The sequence below is a fragment of the Cherax quadricarinatus genome, chromosome 53 (assembly GCF_038502225.1).
Source record: "Cherax quadricarinatus isolate ZL_2023a chromosome 53, ASM3850222v1, whole genome shotgun sequence".
Lineage (NCBI taxonomy): Eukaryota > Metazoa > Arthropoda > Malacostraca > Decapoda > Parastacidae > Cherax > Cherax quadricarinatus.
The window spans coordinates 10,957,122-10,981,071 of record NC_091344.1 but is presented as its reverse complement, the minus strand read 5'-3'; the positions used below and the strand labels follow the sequence as shown (position 1 = coordinate 10,981,071).

The 23,950-nt window shown below is 41.0% G+C and overlaps 1 protein-coding gene across 5 annotated transcripts in view; it reads left to right on the top strand.

Moving 5' to 3' along the window:
• The window catches only part of LOC128692253 (gamma-aminobutyric acid receptor subunit alpha-6-like), a 368,693-nt gene that overhangs the window by 993 nt on the left and 343,750 nt on the right, over positions 1-23,950 (top strand). The window lies entirely within an intron of this gene.

Sequence of the window (23,950 nt, the reverse complement as noted above, 5' to 3'; positions counted from 1 at the left end):
TGTGGGAGTAAATTAAAGGCTAATTTGTACTCAAGAAGTCTCTTTGGTATTCTATATATTGATGCAAAACGACCACGGGGGAGCTATCATTCAACTTCCCCCGTGGTTGTGTTGCATGTTGCACCTCTTGTTCTCGCTTATTGCACGTATGTTCATATTTTGATTTTGTGGCATGACTTATACCTGGCTTTTCTAAGACACCATTCACTGGGGTTTGATTCCTCATGCCGGAGAAGAGTTCATTACAGTTTCTTAGTTGTTCTCACCTTGATGTGTACACCTAGTTGTACTCACTTACTTGTACCCACTTGTACTCACCTAGTTATACCTCACCTAGTTGTACTCATCTAGCTGTACTCACCTAGTTGTACTCAGTTGCTCTTGAGAAAATAAAGATTTTGGTGAAGATTATCGTATATAATACTCAGAGAAAGCGTTAAACCCGTAGAAGTTAGACAATGCCTTGGGGAACGAGCATGTAATCAGGTATTGATCCGTGGAAGAGGGAGAGTAGCGCCAGTTCCACGGATCAAGAGCTCTTCTCCAGCATGTAGGCACCCCTACACCTAGTTAATAAATATAAATAATAAAATTATTTTTTTTATCAAGGAAAAAAACTGTCTTATTTAAGGCGTACATAGAGGCTAAATGTCTCTCTCCTCGGATCAAACCTAATTACCTCCCCATTTCCCCAGAAGCAGTTTGACCTTTACAGGTTTAGCGCTTCCCCTTGAATATAACTCTAACTCTTCTTTCAAGGGGAGGTACCTTGATGCTGGCGAAGGACTCTTGATTCGAGAAATTGGAGCTACCCCTCCCTCTCCCCCTCCCCCCACCCCCATACCCCATAGGCACTGTGCACCCTTCACGGGTTCAGTGCTTTCACAAGGTTACTATTACTACTACTACTACTGTTACTACTACTACTGTTACTATTACCACTATTACTACTACTACTGCTATTACTATTACTACTACTATGATTACTACTACTACTACTATTGCTACTACTACTACTACTACTACTATTACTACTACCACTTTTACTATTACTACTGTTATACTACTAATAATACTACTACTGTTGTTACTACTACTATTGTTACTATTACCACTATTACTACTACTACTATTGCTACTACTACTACTACTACTACTACTACTACTACTACTATTACTACTACCACTTTTAATATTACTACTATTAATACTACTACTATTACTACTACTAATAATAATAATATTAATATTTATGAAAAAGATTAGTAAAGTCATGTATAGGTTAGCGCATTTTGCAGTGTTCATCGTAGTTTTATAACTCACAAGACTGAATTTTTGCAAAGCGCTAAACCCGTGTGAGGGTAAGATAAACATTGTACACCGCTGAATGGAAAGGTACGGTGATACCGACAGCATGTAGACAGAAGTATATATGTACGATGAGGCAACGTTTTGCCCAAAGTTGTTTCTTCATTCCTAGTACAGAGACTACTGTGACCAGGACCGAAGTGGCTACATGTGGCGAAACGTTGGGACTGTGTGGACTGTATATATTTACGTCCTGTCCGTATCACTGCCTTACCCGGACACTGACGTTTGATGACGCCAGCCATCACGTCTGCACCGGGAAGCACTCCACTGCTGACAGATCTTTCTGAAATCCCTCCCATCACATCTCAGCTGTACTACTACTACTACTACTACTACTACTACTACTACTACTACTACTACTATTACCTCTACCTTCTCTCAGTTTCCCACCCGACTTTGTCACTATAAATACTAGCTTCTTAGTTTTCTCTCCACTAATACTAAAGAAACTACTTGGGGCGAAACGTTTTCTCAATAAATGTCTTAAACTGTCCCTCTATGTCTTTATATTCATTCTACACCAGAAATGATTCTATGTATATTGTATTTGTTAAGATGAATAATGTATTACAGCATATTTCAAAGATACATGCAGGAGAGGTCTGAATATCTTAGTGTATATACACTGATAGTTATGTATATATCCGAGAGGTATGTATATCTCAGTTTATATACACCAAGTGATGTGTATCAGTATATACGCCATTGTACATTAATTCCTTATTTAGAGAAGAGGGTATTTACCGGCGGTGCTCGTGTATCGTGGTCTTAATGACTCTTGTTCAACTGACGGCTCTACACCTAACGAACCCTTACATCCACATATATGTTTGGTGACGAGCGGAAAACAGGTACTTGGGGCACAGATGGAAGCTAAAAACAGAGATGAGAGTCGCAGAGATGTCAGGATGTATTTCTTCAGTCTCAAGATGGTTGGGAAGTGGAATGACCTAGATGAAGACTTAGTGGAGGCAGACTTCATACAAAGTGTTATGGGAAGGTACGATAAGAAAGAGTAAATCTGGTCAGCGGCAAGTTGAGAGGCAGGGCCAGGAGCTAAAACTCGACCCCTGCAACAACATATAGATGAGTACACACACACACACACACACACACACACACACACACACACACACACACACACACACACACACACACACACACACACGTACATACACACACACAATATCTATACATAGCTTTAAGATGAGGAACGATAATGCTCTTGGAGCAGAGATAGAATGGACCTAGTAGAAAGCTAGCGAACAGGCCGGGCCAGGAGCTGTAACTCGACCTCAGCAACCGCAGATTGGTGAGTACACACACACACACACACACACACAGCAGGAAACTGAGAAAGGATTAAGAAGACATCAACAAGTGCGCGATAAATTGACTGAGAGTCAACGGGATCAGGTGACGTCATGGAAGACTTGCACTACAATGACGCAGAGAAAAACTGGAGGAGCAGACACATGGAGGAGCAGACACATGGAGGAGCAGACACATGGAGGAGCAGACACATGGAGGAGCAGACACATGGAGGAGCAGACACATGGAGGAGCAGACACATGGAGGAGCAGACACATGCAGCGCCCATGAAGGAGCAGACACATCCATCAAATATGGAGGCGCAGATACATGCATCACACATGGAGGAGCACACACATGCAGCACACATGAAGGAGCAGAAACTTGCAGCACACATGGAGGAGCAAACACATGCAGCACACATGGAGGAGCAGACACATACAGCCCACATGGAGGAGCAGAAATTTGCAGCACACATGGAGGAGCAAACACATGCAGCACTCATGGAGGAGCAGACACCTGCAGCACACATGGAGGAGCAAACACATGCAGCACTCATGGAGGAGCAGACACCTGCAGCACACATGAAGGAGCAGACACATGCAGCCCACATGAAGGAGCAGGCACATACAGCACACATGGAGGAGCAGATACACGCAGCACACATGGAGGAGCAGACACATGCATCACACATGGAGGAGCAGACACATGCAGTACACATGAAGACGCAGACACATGCAGCCCACATGGAGGAGCAGACACATGCAGCACACATGGAGAAGCAAACACATGCAGCACACATGGAGGAGCAAACACATGCAGCACACATGGAGGGGCAGACACCTGCAGCACACTTGAAGGAACAGACACATGCAGCACACATTGAGGAGCAGATGCATGCAGCACACATGGAGGAGCAGAGACATGCAGCTCACACAATGATTAGCAGACACATGCAGGAGACACGTGGAGGAGCAGACACATATAGGAACAGACACATGAAGACACTTGGAAGAACAAATACATGGAGGAGCACACACATGGAGGTGCAGACACATGCAGCAGATACATGGAGGAGCAGACACATGCGGCACACATGGAGGAGTAGACACACATGCGGCACACATGAAGGAGCAGACACATGGAGGAGCAGACCTACAAAGGAAACAGAGAGAGAGAGACTGACCGTCAAAGGAGAGAACGTCCTTTGCCTGATGAAGGGCTCTTCATCCAAGGTATTTAAGCGATGTTTATCTTGCCTAGCTCAAACATGATTACCTCCCATTTCGTAGATGCTGTGTGACCCCTATGAATTTAGGGCTTTCCGATAAATAATAATAAGGGAATATTTTGAGGAACTGTTGAATGTTGATGAAGATAGGGAAGCTGTGATTTCGTGTATAGGGCAAGGAGGAATAACATTTTATAGGAGTGAGGAAGGACCAGTTGTGAGTGTGGGGGAAATGTGTGGGGCAGTGAGGAGAATGAAAGGGGGTAAAGCAGCTGGGATTGATGGGATAAAAATAGCAACGTTAAAGGCAGGTGGGGGATATAGTTTTGGAGTGGTTAGTGTTTTTATATAGTAAATATATGGAAGAGGGTAGGGTACCTTGGGATTGGCAGAGAATACAGTTCCTTGGTACAAAGGCAAAGGGGACAAAAGAGAGTGTAAAAATTATAAGGCAATTAGTCTGTTGAGTATACTTGGTAAAGTGTATGATAGAGTTAATATTGAAAGAATTAAGAGTAAGACGGAGAGCAGGATAGCAGATGAACAAGGAGGCTTCAGGAAGGGTAGGGAGTGTGTAGACGAAGTGTTTGCCGTGAAACATATAGGTGAACAGTATTTAGATAAGAGTAAAGAGGTATTTGTGACATTTATGGATTTGGAAAAGGCATATGATAGGGTGGATAGGGGGGCAATGTGGCAGATGTTGCAGATGTCTGGAATAAGAGGTAGGTTATTGAAAGGGGTGAAAAGGTTTTATGAGGATAGCGAGGCTCAGGTTAGAGTATGTAGGAAAGGAGATTATTTCTCAGTAAAAGTAGACCTTAGACAGGGATGTGTGATGTCACCATGGTTGTTCAATATATTTATAAATAGGGTTGTAAGAGAAGTGAATGCTCAGGTGTTGGCAAGAGGTGTAGGGTTAAAAGATAAAGAATCTAACACAAAGTGGGAGTTTTCGCAGTTGCTCTTTGCTGATGACACTGTGCTTTTGGGGGATTCTGAAGAGAAGTTGCAGAGGTTGGTTGATGAGTTTGGTAGGGTATGTAAAAGAAGGAAATTAAAAGTGAATATAGGAAAGAGTAAGGTTATCCTCATCACAAAAAAAATTAGGTAACGGAAGACTGGATATCAGATTGTAGGGAGAGAGTATGGATAAGGTGAATGTGTTCAGATATTTGCGAGTGGATATATCAGCAGATGGGTCTATGAAGGATGAGGTGAATCCTAGAATTAACGAGGGGAAAAACGCAAGTGGTGCACTGAGGAGTCTGTGGAGACAAAGAAACTTTATTGATGAAAGCAAAGAGGGGAATGTATGAGAGTATAGTTATACCAACGTTCTTGTATGGGTGTGAGGCATGGGTTGTGAATGTTGCAACAAGGAGAAGGCTGGAAGCAGTGGAGATGTCATGACTGAGGGCAATGTGTGGTGTGTATATAATGCCGAGAATCCGTAGTTTGGAGATTAGGAGGAGGTGTGGGGTTGTTGTGATGGTTTGGACATGTAGAGAGGTTGGAACGAAACAGAATGATTTTGAGGGTGTATAAATCTGTAGTGGAGGGAAGACGGGGTAGGGGTCTCCCTAGGAAAGGTAGGAGGGAGGAGGTAAAGGAGGTTTTGAGAGCGAGGGGCTTGGACTTTCAGCAAGCGTACGTGAGCTTGTTAGATAGGAGCGAATGGAGACAAATGGTTTTTAGGACTTGACGTGCTGTTGGAGTATAAGCAAGGTAACATCGATGAAGAGATTCAGGGAAACCAACAGGCCGGACTTGATTCCTGGAGATGGGAAGTACAGTGTCTGCACTCTGAAGGAGGAGTGTTAATGTTGCAGTTTTATAACTGTAGTGTAAGCATGCCTCTGGGCGTCTCCTACCCTGCCTTGGTGGGAGACGGCCGATGTGTTAATAAAATAAAATAAATAAATAATAATAATAATTAATATAACAGTGTAATGAAAAAGAAGAAGAAGAATAATTTCGAAATATAAATAGGTTGATTAATCTGAACGAAATGCATAACAGAAATTATTTCAACATAGGGATAGGAAAAAAAAAATGTTGGATTGTAGACGATCAGCTGGATATAGATAAGCTAGGGGGATGTACAGAATATTTTTTTTTTACCTTTAAGCATACAATAGTAACATCCCATAATAGGGAACGGAATGTTTTTGTTGCATATATTAGGTTAGGTAAAGTTTGTCAGGAAACAAGTATTTCCTAACGCGGGTCTTAGTCATATGATGACCCGCAGCTGGAGCTTTTGGTCATTTGACCGAAGCCTTCTACTGGTTTACCGGCCCACCCCTTTAAAAATTAAGGTTATAAATATAACCATTTACTTTTTTCGTATATATTAATCAAGAAAAGGTAAGTATTATGATATTTAGCTGTTGTTTAGACAAGAAAGAAATTTTATTATTTTCTGGTTAAAAAAATGAACCTCATACAAAGATTTGTGATGATATATGTTTGTGTAATTTTTTTAGAGGTAAAGTTGTAAAATAAGATAATTAAGCAAATGTAATCACAGTCTACAGCGAGTTTCGTTACAGTTGTTCTTTGCTCATGACGCAGTGCTTTTGGGATTCAGAACAAAAGCTGTGGAAGTTGAAGGAATTTGGGAGGCATATACAAGAATGAAGTTGAAAGTGAAGTCTGAAAAGAACAAGGTGATAACAGCAAAGTTTATGAAAGAAGTGGCCGATGGTTAGACAGGAAAAGATTATCAAGGAATGAATGTGTTTAGATATTTTAGAGCGGATATATATATATATATATATATATATATATATATATATATATATATATATATATATATATATATATATATATATATATATATATATATATATATATATCTAAGATGAGAGTCACAGAATATACGAGTCAATGGAGGTAACTGTAATTTTCAGGAATCTATGGAAAGAAAAAAACCTGTCAGTGTATGCACAAAAAATAAAAATATGATTTTTCCAGCATATAATGAACGGATGTGAACCACGTTCTTTAAATTCTGTAGCGTAGCTGAGGCTGTTGGTGGAGAAAATGTAGTCTATAAGAATAAAGTGTGATATTAATATTATGTAGAGAATAAAGAGGGAAGAACTTAGAGGAATGAGTTGTTGTATGAAATGCATGTTTCAAAGAACGCAAGTGGGAAGGGTTGGCCGTGTGAAAAGGGTAAAACAATACAGTTTGATCAGGTTCTATAAATCTAGTATAAGACAAAAGCCGAGGGACAACCGTGGAAAGGTTAGCATGATGGCGTGAAGAAGGTTGACAGGGGCGAGAGCAATGATTAACTTCACTCAAAAATATTTGAGTGTTAGATCGGAGTCAGTGGAGACAAGCGGGAATTGGTGTGAGCAAATCTGTATCCATAAAGCTCAAGGAAACTGTTCAGATGCACTTAAGTTTTCGAGGTTAGAAGTAATATATCTGGGGATGCTGTACTTCAGTAAGTCATTGGATGCTGATGTCACTACGCTTCTTGAAAGAAAACTAGGGAGCGAGTGATGGTGAATGTGTTTTTTCACCTTTGATCTCAGTGCCGAAACTGAAATAGCAGATGCATCTAAAACTTCAACATACTTTTTTCATAAATTAAAAATCTGAATCATTACGACAGAAATACAAAAACAATGTTTAAATGAAAGAGCACATGACTTGTATTATTCATGTGAGAAGAAGCCATAAGTCTCATCACTACTCATGGGAGTTTCACACCTAGGGAGACGCCAGACTCAAGTTTACAATAACATACATAATTTCACGCTTATTTTGCTGTTATGACTTAACTTAGGCCAAAGTCAGTGGTTGTGTCGGGTAAAGTTTCTGCGTGTTTTTGGTACATGTACAGGGAGAAATATATTAGTCTCATTGTGGCGTAAACTGAGTATATTACATTTTATTCGAAGTTCGTCACATAAACATTTTGGATGCCCTTTCGACCAGTGAATTGGCAGTTCTGGGGCTCCACTGCTGCGCTTATTGTCCGGTTCAAGTCTCCTATTACGTGTAAGCCGGTGATGTCATACCTGCTCACGTAACTGGGCGCCAGACTTCCGCAAACACTGGTTGTGTCCACTCATGCCTTTGAGTGGTTCTTGACTGCACTATTACATACTCTGGTATCTAAATCTATTAACATTATGCACATACTGTAAATAAGTGAGGAAAGAATACATGGGTAAAGAAATTTCCCCTTGCTATGTTTGTCTTGCCCTTACTCTGCCCTACTGATTGCCTTGTTTTGCTGACTTAGTTTTACGACCAGGTGCTACAGGCCTCTGAACTACTACCTGTCTTCCTAATACTGACTTATTTATGCATATTTATGGGAAACTGAAGGGATTCGAGAGGATTAGTGTGTTGAGTCTTATTTTTAGATTACAGTCAGATTCTAACAGAAGGAGACCTATAGTTGTTTTCTCTTCATAACTTCGCGTCATCGGCAAACGTAGTTGCACTGGAGGGCCACACATAAGGCAGTTCATTACCATACACTGGTAACATTATGGTGTCTTGTGTCGTGATCTCGAGGAACGTCACTGGTTACCTATTTATCTTAAAACTGCCTTCCTCACTGTGATGTTTAATCGATAGCCGTTAAGGTATTTCTTAATCCATGCTAGTACTCAGCTCGTTACTCCTGCTGGCATCTTCAGGTTGTGAAATAATCTTTCGTGTGGCGTCGTGAAATAATCTTTCGTGTGACTCTCTTTCATAGGCTCCCACAGTCTAGATATATACTTCCCGTCCAACTTTCACTTCTGGTCAACTCCATTAGCCTGTTGTATAAATAAGGCTTATAAAACTATATCTTCTATATCCTTCCAATGGTTGACTGCCATTTGGATGTCATTTGTTATTCACGTTCTGTGACAAGCGTTTAACAGGACTATGTTTTGCTCTCTGCAGAGTTTTGCCAAGTTGATAAAGTTCACACAGAACGAAACTTTGCCTCAATAAAAACTAATGCAGCCTGAGATATTTTCTTTACTATCTGTATCTTCGGGTACTCCACCAGCATTTTTCTTATCTCTATTTTTTTCACAATCTTGTCAGGTTTACGTGGTCTGAAGTTCAGTGCCTCCTGTAAGTCTCCCTGATCATTTGTAATATATTTACAGTTCTTTATATTAGAACTAATATTCTTCTCTCAAGCGATTGGGTGAAGATTTTTAAGATATGTTTGTATAAGACTTTGGCTCCTTGAAATATGTTTTCGTTATATTAGATTCCTTCATAGGATTGTTTCGATGATTGATTTTTCCACGGCGTTTGCTCTGTTTTCTATCCCTGGCACTGGCATTTGTTTGGCTTCGGAGGTGGTCTTGAATCTGCTGAGTTGGCTGCTGACATCCTTGACATTATTTGTGAGGAAATCGGAGAGTACAGAGAGGTAGAGAGTATGTCTCACACTTGGAAGACGGAGGATCGAGCCTCTACACATACGGGTGGTGTACTTCATATAAAAATAAAAAAAAAAATTCTGTATTCTTCATTTCAGTACCTGATCCCTTACCTAATTTGGTCAGCTGATCCCTTACGATGTTTGTCACCTGATACTTACCCTAGTTTTGTCACCTGATGCTTTCCCTAGTTTTGTCACCTAATACATACCTTAGTTTTGTCACCTGATACTTTCCCTAATTTTGTCACCTGATACTTTCCCTAGTTTTGTTACCTGATACTTACCCTAGTTTTGTCACCTGATACTTTCCCTAGTTTTGTCACCTGATACTTTCCCTAGTTTTGTCACCTGATACTTTTCTTAGTTTTGTCACCTGATACTTTCCCTAGTTTTGTCACCTGATACTTTCCCTAGATTTGTCACCTGATACTTTCCCTAGTTTTGTCACCTGATAGTTTCCCTAGTTTTGTCACCTGATAGTTTCCCTAGTTTTGTCACCTGATACTTTCCCTAGTTTTGTCACCTGATACTTTCCCTAGTTTTGTCACCTGATACTTTCCCTAGTTTTGTCACCTGATACTTTCCCTAGTTATGCCACCTGATACTTTCCCTAGTTTTGTCACCTGATACTTTCCCTAGTTTTGTCACCTGATACTTTCCCTAGTTTTATCACCTGACTCCTGGCTCAGTTTTATATACCGGACTCTAATTTATATTTTCCTCATAGTTGGACGTTTTATAAGTTTCTTGTTCTTATAATTAGAAACACCTAATTTATTTATATAATAGTTATATATGAGTGAAACAAGCTGCTAAATACTATCACTAAAGCAAGTAATTAAGACAGCAAGGTTGACTAGGAATACTCTCTATCACTCTCATGACAAGTGTCATAAGCAGGTACACAGTATCTTGTGTTCATGACATGTATCGTGACCTGGAATACCATTTTTAACTCTCATGCCAGCTGTTATGACAAGAAATATGACCTATCATGACCTAGACAGCTGTCACTACCAGGTTTACGAACCCTCGAGCGCATTACAGCTGTCATAACCAGGAATAGGATCTCTGGTATCCCTGACAGCTGTCATAGGATGGAGGACGAGCACCTGCGGATAATGAGGAAAATGCTGTTGGCCATGTTTGCTCCATCATTAATGTTATAGTATCATGGCTGCAGTTGTAGCATTAAGTAGTACAAGCCACACCAGAGAGCCTCACCCCGAGAGAGCACAGATGAACCGTGCCAGCTCGTAAACCCTCCAAAAATGCTACATAATTCGTGGGTGAGTCTTGGCAGCAGCAATTGGATGGGAGCTGATGTTACTGATGTTAAGGGTAAGGGATCCCTGACACTGCTGTTGTTGGGGTGGAGAGAGCCTCTTGGTGCTGCTGAGGGCCCTGACGCTGCTCTTGTTGTTTGGGGTGGAGACCTCTCTTTCCCCATCACCAACAGCACAAGTGGTAGGTTTAACTCCTGTGTATTTAAAGCCAGAGTCAATGTTATCGGAAAAAATCGTAACGTAGATAACTGAAATCAAAAAACTACTGATATAAAAAAAATTGTACTGAAACCAAAGAAAACGGTATTGAAATCAAAGAAAACTGTACTGAAACCAAAAGAAAACTATACTAAAATTAAAGAAAATTGTATACTGAAATCAAAGAAGACTGTACTGAAATCAAGGAAAACTGTACTGATACCAGAGAAAACTGCACTGAAACCTGAATACTGTACTGAAACCAAAGAAAACTACACTGAAAAGAAAACTAGACTGATATCAAAGAAAACTACACTGAAATCAAAGAAAACTGTACTGAAGTCAAAGGAAGCTGAACTGATATCAAAGAAAACTGCACTGAATTAAAGGAAAACTGTACTGAAATCCCCCTCAAGGGAGGTTTCTTGACGCTGGTGAGGGGCTCTTGATCTGGTGAATTGGATCTGTGCTCCGGTTCCTTGAACTGAGTCTGAATACCTTCCATCCCCCCCACATGAGCCGTATAGTCCTACGGGTTTAACGTTCCTCCATGATTATAATAATATAATAATGAACTGAAATCAAAGAAAACTGGATTGAAATCAAAGCCCGCACTATGCATGCCTGACGCCTGTACCTTATTAATGTCCTGTAGGTGTTAGGTTAGTCAGGAAACAGGATAAGTGTTTCCTGACGCCGGTTTTAGTCATATGGTGACCCGCAGCTGGAGTTATGGTCGTCTGTAGTGGTTACAGACATATATATATATATATATATATATATATATATATATATATATATATATATATATATATATATATATATATATATATATATATATATATATATATATATATAATATATATATATATATATATATTTATATATATATATATATATATATATATATATATATATATAATATATATATATATATATATATATATATATTTATATATATATATATATATATATATATATATATATATATATATATAAATATATATATATATATATATATATATATATATATATATATATATATATATATATATAAATATATATATATATATATATATATATATATATATATATATATATATATGTATATATATATATATATATATATATATATATATATATATATATATATATATATATATATATATATATATATATATAAAAGAGAGAGAGAGAGAATGAGAGTGAGTAAGAGGTGCCACAGTCATTTCTACGTGAGTTTATTTACAGTCTTTCATTACAATTTTTCCATACTATTTAACCACCACGAAAATATTTTATATCTGTCCTGATAAATAAAATACCTGAATCACCAGTGTTTCCTGAGGCAGATTTTTTCCTTAAGGATTACTTCCTTTGGAATTTTTTTCACTAATGAAATTACTTCTTTTTTTTCACACGAATAAACATAGAAACATTATTTTTTTTTTAGTTTCCATCAAAGTTTTGCAACTTTGCCTATACTTACTAAACTTTACGTGACCATCTATAATCCTTTACAACTTTTAGCAATATAGAACATCAACTGACTGTTATTATAAATCATCAACTGACTGTTATTTTAGAGCATCTATTTAATATTATTTCGTTTTACACAGACTTGATTTTCGCTTATTTATACCAAAAATTATTACCAGTTTCACTTGTTTTGAACAAAAGACTTAGGTGCTCAGTAAGCTGTTATTGACACAGCACTCTTCCTAGAGCTCTTATCAAGTCATTGATAAAGTTCTACACAGAGTGAAACTTTCTAGTTTCACTCTGTCGAAATCAAATACAGTGGACCCCCGCTTAACGATTACCTCCAAATGCGACCAATTATGTAAGTGTATTTATGTAAGTGCGTTTGTACGTGTATGTTTGGGGGTCTGAAATGGACTAATCTACTTCACAATATTCCTTATGGGAAAAAATTCGGTCAGTACTGGCACCTGAACATACTACTGGAATGAAAAAAGTTCGTTAACCGGGGGTCCACTGTATTGTTTTGCACCTAAATTTTTCCTCAAGTACTGTCTTCAGTATGCCTTTGTGTACATTTGCTTTGCCAAAATCATCATTGCCAACTTGGCCAATGTTGCAGGTTCTGCATGAAAATCACAACATCGTGTATAAAAAACATGGCAATCATATAGTTTGAATTATGTTGTGCTGTAATCAACCAGTCAAATGATCCATTACCAACGAGGCCATTACTGACCAACAGAAGTTCTTCATTAAAAGATCTTAATTCGAATTGAACAAGCAGAGGGCTGGTTGCATGAGACTCGGTTAGTGGGTATTTAGAGAATATTACCACCACAAGGGTCATTAAAGCTGCATTTCAACCGTTTATTACAAGGCAAGAATGCTTTAGTGTATATTCTGGAATATATATACCTTTCCACGTATATAAAAAAGCTACTCTTCGAGTATATCCATCCAGAGATACAAAACTCTCAGAATATATAGAATGAAAACTATTTTTCCGGTTTTTGTATTTGCTAATATGCTACTTTTGTTTTTAATTGTTATGGTGTCCAAATTATTAAAAGTAAAATTATTAAAATTAAAATTTTAGCAGCTATGACTGCTTATCCTTGTTTTTTTTGCGTTTACACAAAATAACCCCAAAAATCGGTTTATCAAAACCACAAATGAATAAAAGATTCTTTAACCCCAAAACAAAAAAAAAAAAATGAGTATTTCATTCTAAGATTGTCGAATTTTTTTTTTGTAATCAATATTGGTGATGGGATTACTTGATTTTGCGAGTATTTGGGGAGTGGGGTGAGGGATAGGGAGTGGGGTGTAGGATAGGGAGTGGGGTGAAGGGTGAGGAATGGGGTGAATGATAGGGAGTGGGGTGACGGATAGGGAGTGGGGTGAAGGGTGGGGAATGGGGTGAAGGGTGGGGGATGGGGTGAAGGATAGGGAGTGGGGTGAAGGGTGGGAATGGGGTGAAGGGTGGGGAATGGGGTGTAGGATAGGGAGTGGGGTGAAGGGTGGGGAATGGGGTGAAGGATAGGGAGTGGGGTGAAGGGTAGGGAATGGGGTGAAGGATAGGGAGTGGGGTGAAGGGTGGGGAATGGGGTGAAGGATTGGGAGTGGGGTGAAGGGTGGGGGATGGGGTGAAGGATAGGGAGTGGGGTGAAGGATAGGGAGTGGGGTGAAGGATAGGGAGTGGGGTGAAGGATAGGGAGTGGGGTGAAGGATAGGGAGTGGGTTGAAGGATAGGGAGTGGGGTGAAGGATAGGGAGTGGGTTGAAGGATAGGGAGTGGGGTGAAGGGTGGGGAATGGGGTGAATGATAGGGAGTGGGGTGACGGATAGGGAGTGGGGTGAAGGGTGGGGAATGGGGTGAAGGGTGGGGGATGGGGTGAAGGATAGGGAGTGGGGTGAAGGGTGGGAATGGGGTGAAGGGTGGGGAATGGGGTGTAGGATAGGGAGTGGGGTGAAGGGTGGGGATTGGGGTGAAGGATAGGGAGTGGGGTGAAGGGTAGGGAATGGGGTGAAGGATAGGGAGTGGGGTGAAGGGTGGGGATTGGGGTGAGGGAGAGGGAGTGGGGCGAAGGGTGGGGAATGGGGTGAAGGATAGGGAGTGGGGTGAAGGATAGGGAGTGGGGTGAAGGATAGGGAGTGGGGTGAAGGATAGGGAGTGGGGTGAAGGATAGGGAGTGGGTTGAAGGATAGGGAGTGGGGTGAAGGATTGGGAGTGGGTTTTAGGATAGGGTTTTGGGTGAAGGTTTGGGAGTGGGGTGAAGGATAGGGAGTGGGGTGAAGGATAGGGAGTGGGGTGAAGGATAGGGAGTGGGGTGAAGGATAGGGAGTGGGGTGAAGGATAGGGAGTGGGGTGAAGAGTGGGGAGAAAGATGGGTACATTACTTGTATACATCTGTGAATAGCTCTTGATTTTTAAGTACAATTCAGTGTCTGTGTGTATGTGACGTTGTTTTTATATATGTGTGAGCAAATAGCTATCATAAACAGGAAAATCCCACATATGAAACACATAATGGAAATTATTTCGAACTTTCTGCTTCAGTCAGAGACCCTCTTCAACTGATGAGTTTCTGAAGCTAAGATTGCAGATCATATTCCGTTGTACACAAATATATAGGCAAACTGTACAGCATCTGTAGGGGAAAATATATCAGCTGCGACTAAATTAAAACCCTTGAAGGAGTGGAATGGGGGAAGCGCAACAGTTTCGTCCAGTGTAAAGCAATTCTTAGTTTAATCCTCCGCCTTTCATAGGTTAGATAAGATTTGTCAGGAAACAGGACAAGTGTTTCATAACGCGGGTCTAAATCATGTGATGACCCACCGCTGGAGCTTCTGGTCATCTAACCGAGGCCTTTCGCTGGCTTACCGGTCCATCCTTTTAAAAACTATGGTTATGATTTTAACTCCGCCTGCCTCTCATATTTTGTCAGTCATGTTATGGGATGCTGAGAAGTTAAGCATACCATTATGATTCTAAAAGCGATGCTTCCCAGGAGCGATGATGTTTCACCCTTGGCTACTTGAGTACATCTGGCTTTCTAACATTTTTCTGGACACACTCACACACACACACACACACACACACACACACACACACACACACACACACACACACACACACACACACACACACACACACACACACACATACACACACATACACACACACACACACACACATACACACACATACACACATACCTGAGGTATGGAAGACGGCAAATGTAGTTCCCATTTTCAAAAAAGGAGACAGAAAAGAGGCACTAAACTATAGACCTGTGTCATTGACGTGTATAGTATGCAAAATTATGGAGAAGATTATCAGGAGGAGAGTGGTGGAGCACCTGGAACGGAACAGGAGTATAAATGCCAACCAGCACGGATTCACGGAAGGCAAATCCTGTGTCACAAACCTTCTGGAGTTTTATGATAAAATAACAGAAGTAAGACAAGAGAGAGAGGGGTGGGTTGATTGCATCTTCTTGGACTGCAAGAAGGCCTTTGACACAGTTCCTCACAAGAGATTAGTGCAGAAGCTAGAGCATCAGGCGCATATAACAGGAAGGGCACTGCAATGGATCAGAGAATACCTGACAGGGAGGCAACAACGAGTCATGGTACGTAATGATGTATCACAGTGGGCACCTGTGACGAGCGGGGTCCCACAGGGGTCGGTCCTAGGACCAGTGCTATTTTTGGTATATGTGAACGACATGACGGAAAGGTTAGACTCAGAAGTGTCCCTGTTTGCAGATGATGTGAAGTTAATGAGGAGAATTAAATCTGATGAGGACCAGGCAGGACTTCAAAGAGACCTGGACAGACTGGACACCTGGTCCAGCAAATGGCTTCTCGAATTTAATCCTGCCAAATGCAAAGTCATGAAGATAGGGGAAGGGCACAGAAGACCACAGACAGAGTATAGGCTAGGTGGCCAAAGACTGCAAACCTCACTCAAGGAGAAAGATCTTGGGGTGAGTATAACACCGAGCATGTCTCCGGAAGCACACATCAATCAGATAACTGCTGCAGCATATGGGCGCCTGGCAAACCTGAGAACAGCATTCCGATACCTTAGTAAGGAATCATTCAAGACACTGTACACCGTGTATGTCAGGCCCATACTGGAGTATGCAGCACCTGTTTGGAACCCGCACTTGATAAAGCACGTCAAGAAACTAGAGAAAGTACAAAGGTTTGCAACAAGGTTAGTTCCAGAGCTAAGGGGAATGTCCTATGAAGAAAGATTAAGGGAAATCGGCCTGACGACACTGGAGGACAGGAGGGTCAGGGGAGACATGATAACGACATATAAAATAGTGCGTGGAATAGACAAGGTGGACAAGGACAGGATGTTCCAGGGAGGGGACACAGAAACAGGAGGCCACAATTGGAAGTTGAAGACACAAATGAGTCAGAGAGATAGTAGGAAGTATTTCTTCAGTCATAGAGTTGTAAGGCAGTGGAATAGCCTAGAAAATGACGTAGTGGAGGCAGGAACCATACACAGTTTTAAGACGAGGTTTGATAAAGCTCATGGAGCGGGGAGAGAGAGGGCCTAGTAGCAACCGGTGAAGAGGCGGGGCCAGGAGCTAGGACTCGACCCCTGCAACCACAAATAGGTGAGTACACATACACACACACACACACACACACACACACACACACACACACACACATACACACACACACACACACACACACACACATACACACACATACACACACACATACACACACACACACACACACACACACATACACACACATACACACACACATACACACACACACACACACACACACACACACACACACACACACACACACACACACATACACACACACACACACACACACACACACATACACACACATACACACACACACACACACATACACACACATACACACACACACACACACACACACACACACACACACACACACACACACACACACACATACACACACATACACACACACACTCACACACATACACACACATACACACACACATACACACACACACACACACACACACACACACACACACACACACACATACTCACACACACACATACTCACACATACTCACACACACACACACACACATACTCACACACACACACACATACTCACACACACACACACACACATACTCACACACACACATATATATATATATATACATATATGTATATATATATATATATATATATATATATATATATATATATATATATATATTTATATATAATATATATACATATAATATATAATGCCGGGAGCAATATGCTAGTAACCCCTTCTCCTGTAGACATTTCCTAAAAAAGAGAAGAAGAAAAACTTTATAAAACTGGGATGCTTGAATGTGCGTGGATGTAGTGCAGATGACAAGAAACAGATGATTGCTGATGTTATGAATGAAAAGAAGTTGGATGTCCTGGCCCTAAGCGAAACAAAGCTGAAGGGGGTAGGGGAGTTTCGGTGGGGGGAAATAAATGGGATTAAATCTGGAGTATCTGAGAGAGTTAGAGCAAAGGAAGGGGTAGCAGTAATGTTGAATGATCAGTTATGGAAGGAGAAAAGAAAATATGAATGTGTAAATGCAAGAATTATGTGGATTAAAGTAAAGGTTGGATGCGAGAAGTGGGTCATAATAAGCGTGTATGCACCTGGAGAAGACAGGAATGCAGAGGAGAGAGAGATTTTGGGAGATGTTAAGTGAATGTATAAGAGCCTTTGAACCAAGTGAGAGAGTAATTGTGGTAGGGGACCTGAATGCTAAAGTAGGAGAAACTTTTAGAGAGGGTGTGGTAGGTAAGTTTGGGGTGCCAGGTGTAAATGATAATGGGAGCCCTTTGATTGAACTTTGTATAGAAAGGGGTTTAGTTATAGGTAATACATATTTTAAGAAAAAGAGGATAAATAAGTATACAAGATATGATGTAGGGCGAAATGACAGTAGTTTGTTGGATTATGTATTGGTAGATAAAAGACTGTTGAGTAGACTTCAGAATGTACATGTTTATAGAGGGGCCACAGATATATCAGATCACTTTCTAGTTGTAGCTACACTGAGAGTAAAAGGTTAGGGAAAGATATAAACAGCTATTGGAGGATAGATGGGGTAATGAGAGCATATGCAATGGGGTCGAAGAGGTATGGGGTAGGTTTAAAAATGTAGTGTTAGAGTGTTCAGCAGAAGTTTGTGGTTACAGGAAAGTGGGTGCGGGAGGGAAGAGGAGCGATTGGTGGAATGATGATGTAAAGAGAGTAGTAAGGGAGAAAAAGTTAGCATATGAGAGGTTTTTACAAAGTAGAAGTGATGCAAGGAGGGAAGAGTATATGGAGAAAAAGAGAGAGGTTAAGAGAGTGGTGAAGCAATGTAAAAAGAGAGCAAATGAGAGAGTGGGTGAGATGTTATCAACAAATTTTGTTGAAAATAAGAAAAAGTTTTGGAGTGAGATTAACAAGTTAAGGAAGCCTAGAGAACAAATGGATTTGTCAGTTAAAAATAGGAGAGGAGAGTTATTAAATGGAGAGTTAGAGGTATTGGGAAGATGGAGGGAATATTTTGAGGAATTGTTAAATGTTGATGAAGATAGGGAAGCTGTGATTTCGTGTATAGGGCAAGGAGGAATAACATCTTGTAGGAGTGAGGAAGAGCCAGTTGTGAGTGTGGGGGAAGTTCGTGAGGCAGTAGGTAAAATGAAAGGGGGTAAGGCAGCCGGGATTGATGGGATAAAGATAGAAATGTTAAAAGCAGGTGGGGATATAGTTTTGGAGTGGTTGGTGCAATTGTTTAATAAATGTATGGAAGAGGGTAAGGTACCTAGGGATTGGCAGAGAGCATGCATAGTTCCTTTGTATAAAGGCAAAGGGGACAAAAGAGAGTGCAAAAATTATAGGGGGATAAGTCTGTTGAGTATACCTGGTAAAGTGTATGGTAGAGTTATTATTGAAAGAATTAAAAGTAAGACGGAGAATAGGATAACAGATGAACAAGGAGGCTTTAGGAAAGGTAGGGGGTGTGTGGATCAGGTGTTTACAGTGAAACATATAAGTGAACAGTATTTAGATAAGGCTAAAGAGGTCTTTGTGGCATTTATGGATTTGGAAAAGGCGTATGACAGGGTGGATAGGGGGGCAATGTGGCAGATGTTGCAGGTGTATGGTGTAGGAGGTAGGTTACTGAAAGCAGGGAAGAGTTTTTACGAGGATAGTGAGGCTCAAGTTAGAGTACATAGGAAAGAGGGAAATTATTTCCCAGTAAAAGTAGGCCTTAGACAAGGATGTGTGATGTAACCGTGGTTGTTTAATATATTTATAGATGGGGTTGTAAGAGAAGTAAATGCGAGGGTCTTGACAAGAGGCGTGAAGTTAAAAGATAAAGAATCACACATAAAGTGGGAGTTGTCACAGTTGCTCTTTGCTGATGACACTGTGCTCTTGGGAGATTCTGAAGAGAAGTTGCAGAGATTGGTGGATGAATTTGGTAGGGTGTGCAAAAGAAGAAAATTAAAAGTGAATACAGGAAAGAGTAAGGTTATGAGGATAACAAAAATATTAGGTGATGAAAGATTGGATATTAGATTGGAGGGAGAGAGTATGGAGGAGGTGAATGTATTCAGATATTTGGGAGTGGACGTGTCATCGGATGGGTCTATGAAGGATGAGGTGAATCATAGAATTGATGAGGGGAAAAGGGTGAGTGGTGCACTTAGGAGTCTGTGGAGACAAAGAACTTTGTCCTTGGAGTCAAAGAGGGGAATGTATGAGAGTATAGTTTTACCAACACTCTTATATGGGTGTGAAGCATGGGTGATGAATGTTGCAGCGAGGAGAAGGCTGGAGGCAGTGGAGATGTCATGTCTGAGGGCAATGTGAGGTGTGAATATAATGCAGAGAATTCGTAGTTTGGAAGTTAGGAGGAGGTGCGGGATTACCAAAACTGTTGTCCAGAGGGCAAGGAAGGCGGGGTAGGGGTCGGCCTAGGAAAGGTTGGAGAGAGGGGGTAAAGGAGGTTTTGTGTGCAAGGGGCTTGGACTTCCAGCAGGCATGCGTGAGCGTGTTTGATAGGAGTGAATGGAGACGAATGGTTTTTAATACTTGACGTGCTGTTGGAGTGTGAGCAAAGTAACATTTATGAAGGGGTTCAGGGAAACCGGCAGGCCGGACTTGAGTCCTGGAGATGGGAAGTACAGTGCCTGCACTCTGAAGGAGGGGTGTTAATGTTGCAGTTTAAAAACTGTAGTGTAAAGCACCCTTCTGGCAAAACAGTGATGGAGTGAATGATGGTGAAAGTTTTTCTTTTTCGGGCCACCCTGCCTTGGTGGGAATCGGCCAGTGTGATAATAATAATAATAATAATAATAATAATAATATATATATATATATATATAAACTGTTACAATCATAACCATAATTTTTAAAGGGAATGGAGGAGTAAGCCAGCGGGAGGCCTCGGCCAGATGACCAAAAGCTGCAGCGGCGGGTCGTCACATGACTCAGACCAGCATCAGAAAACATTTGTCCTGTTTCCTGACAAATCTCACCTAACCAATGTACACGGAGCTAAACGTTGTTCCAATAAATGCTTCTTCAGTACCGTGTCTTGTCTTTGCTATTGCTAGCAGCACAATATTTGGGGATAAAATTTAATTGGTCATTAAAATAGAATTTTTATGTAGGTAAGTCACTGTATATTTCCCCCTTTAAAAATCAGACTCAGAGCCACAGAGAACTCTTATCATGACTAGCGTCATTTTTATTGTCGAATTTATGGTGACATGACCATCAAAACGCGCTAGAAAAATGACGAGCACCCGCAGTGTGATATAATCCAGCTATTAACCCGCTAGTAACATTACTATTAGGAGGAATTTATGGTGTCTTTCGCTTCTGCTGCTCGTTATACCTGTGTTGGTCGTGAGTATGGTGCCACGGTAACTCCGCGTGATTAATTAAGCTATTTCCTTCGTGCGTGTGTGTGTGTGTGTGTGTGTCTCACTCTCTGTCTCTCTGTATCTCTCTGTCTGTCTCTCTCTCTTTGAGAGAGAGTTTAATTACACAAGAGATATGTTGAGATGAAATAATTAAGTTTTCGTACTAAATACCGTAATCGGATCAACTTGCATGCAGAGCTGTTATCCTACCACAGGTAATTTCAAAACCCATAACTGTCTGAGTTAGTGCTTCCCTACGATGGTCTAGGTGTCATAAGTATCCAATATCGAAGAGGAATTCTTTGTTAATTACATATGAACAAATATTAAAATTGAGTTATATAATCAATTACTATGACGTGGTATATATGACACTTATAGAGAGCCGCATCTGTCACTTTTTTATCCATATAATAATTACTCCAGATCATATGAATGCTTCATAGCCTAAGATTTTTCGCTCTCTCGTGCGTCATCAGAAGCTATGCAATGTTGAAAGTCTAGCAACAAATACCAGGGGGAAATATTCTCAAAGGCGTGCTTGCACGCTTCTACCTTGCTCTTTTCCTTCCTATGTGTTGCTAGTGTTGAGACATTGCATAGCTCCTGACGACGCAGCAGAGTGATTAACTGAGAATCAAATACTGCCATCAAAACAAGTAGATAGGTAGCGCTTCTTCTCACAATTAGAGGACGGAGGGTCGATCCTTCACAACGCCAAGTGCTGAGTCGTCTACCAAATTTTAGCGATTCAACGTGAAAATTTATGAAAGTGAGAATGTAGGAGCACTTCACCAAGCATCTTGGCCCATCACTGAAGGAGCGGGGATCGATCCCATGTCAGTCGAGTTCAGTAACTCACAAGCTAATGTGCTAACCAACTGAGTCACTACCGGTCCATGCTAGGCCGGTCCTTCTTAAATACAATCCTTCTCACTCGTATATTTATCAGACTAATAACAAAAACGTCCTTAATTACAATATGTTAATTTTTTTTTTACTCTCCATCAATGTTCATCAATTTAAATACACTAAAATCTTTAGCATTATCAGTAAGGACCCGCAGTTACAGCTGACTCATCATAGTACTTTCTCTGGGAAATGTAAATAACTTAAGATAAAGTGTAAACGTCTTGCCAGGAATCTTCGGCTGGTTGAGGCGACACTAATATTTTTGTAATTTCCTGCTGTTGCCTCGGGTGGTCGGCTTGGAACACTGTGTCACTGCTCGACTGGGCAAGAAGGGGTGGGGTGATGGGGGGAAGCTGGAGGGTTGGGAAAGGGGAAGGGGGAAGGAAGAGGGGAAGGGGAGTGGGGAAAGGGGTAAAGGGAGGGTATGAAGGAAGAGGGGGTCTTGGCTTTTCTCATGTACTCCACTCTCCTCAATCATTGGTACTCAGCTTTATTAGGCGAGTACTACTAACACTGCTTTTATTTACGTGTTTATATTTTGCCTCTATTTTCTTACCTCCCACTTCACTACTCTTTACTACTACTACTACTACTAATAATAATAATAGCTAATAACAATAATAATAAAAAACAATAACAAAGATAATAAGAACAAAACAATAATAAATATGAAAATGATATCTTTCGTGGTCGTTGGTTTGTCCTGGTTCTCCCCTCACCACCACTGATGACCCGTGAGGCATCACACTTGACACTGTCTGCCACTCTGCACTTGACGGGAAGCATATATCCTGGGTGATTTGCGTTAACAACATGTGTTAACTGCTCCAGTGGACGGGGAGAGAGGGTAAAAAACGATGTTGTGGGAAAGAGATACCCGCTTTCTGGTGTGTGTTTGTGTGTGTTTGTGTGTGTGTGTGTGCGTGTGTGTGTGCGTGTGTGTGTGTGTGTGTGTGTGTGTGTGTGTGTGTGTGTATGTATGTACGTGTGTACTCACCTAGTTGTACTCACCTAGTTGAGGTTGCGGGGGTCGAGTCCGAGCTCCTGGCCCCGCCTCTTCACTGATCGCTACTAGGTCACTCTCCCTGAGCCGTGAGCTTTATCATACCTCTGCTTAAAGCTATGTATGGATCCTGCCTCCACTACATCGCTTCCCAAACTATTCCACTTACTGACTACTCTGTGTCTGAAGAAATACTTCCTAACATCCCTGTGATTCATCTGTGTCTTCAACTTCCAACTGTGTCCCCTTGTTACTGTGTCCAATCTCTGGAACATCCTGTCTTTGTCCACCTTGTCAATTCCTCTCAGTATTTTGTATGTCGTTATCATGTCCCCCCTATCTCTCCTGTCCTCCAGTGTCGTCAGGTTGATTTCTCTTAACCTCTCCTCGTAGGACATACCTCTTAGCTCTGGGACCAGTCTTGTTGCAAACCTTTGCACTTTCTCTAGTTTCTTTACGTGCTTGGCTAGGTGTGGGTTCCAAACTGGTGCCGCATACTCCAATATGGGCCTAACGTACACGGTGTACAGGGTCCTGAACGATTCCTTATTAAGATGTCGGAATGCTGTTATGAGGTTTGCTATGCGTCCATATGCTGCAGCCGTTATTTGGTTGATGTGCTCTTCAGATGTGCCTGGTGTTATACTCACCCCAAGATCTTTTTCCTTGAGTGAGGTTTGTAGTCTCTGGCCCCCTAGACTGTACTCCGTCTGCGGTCTTCTTTGCCCTTCCCCAATCTTCATGACTTTGCACTTGGTGGGAT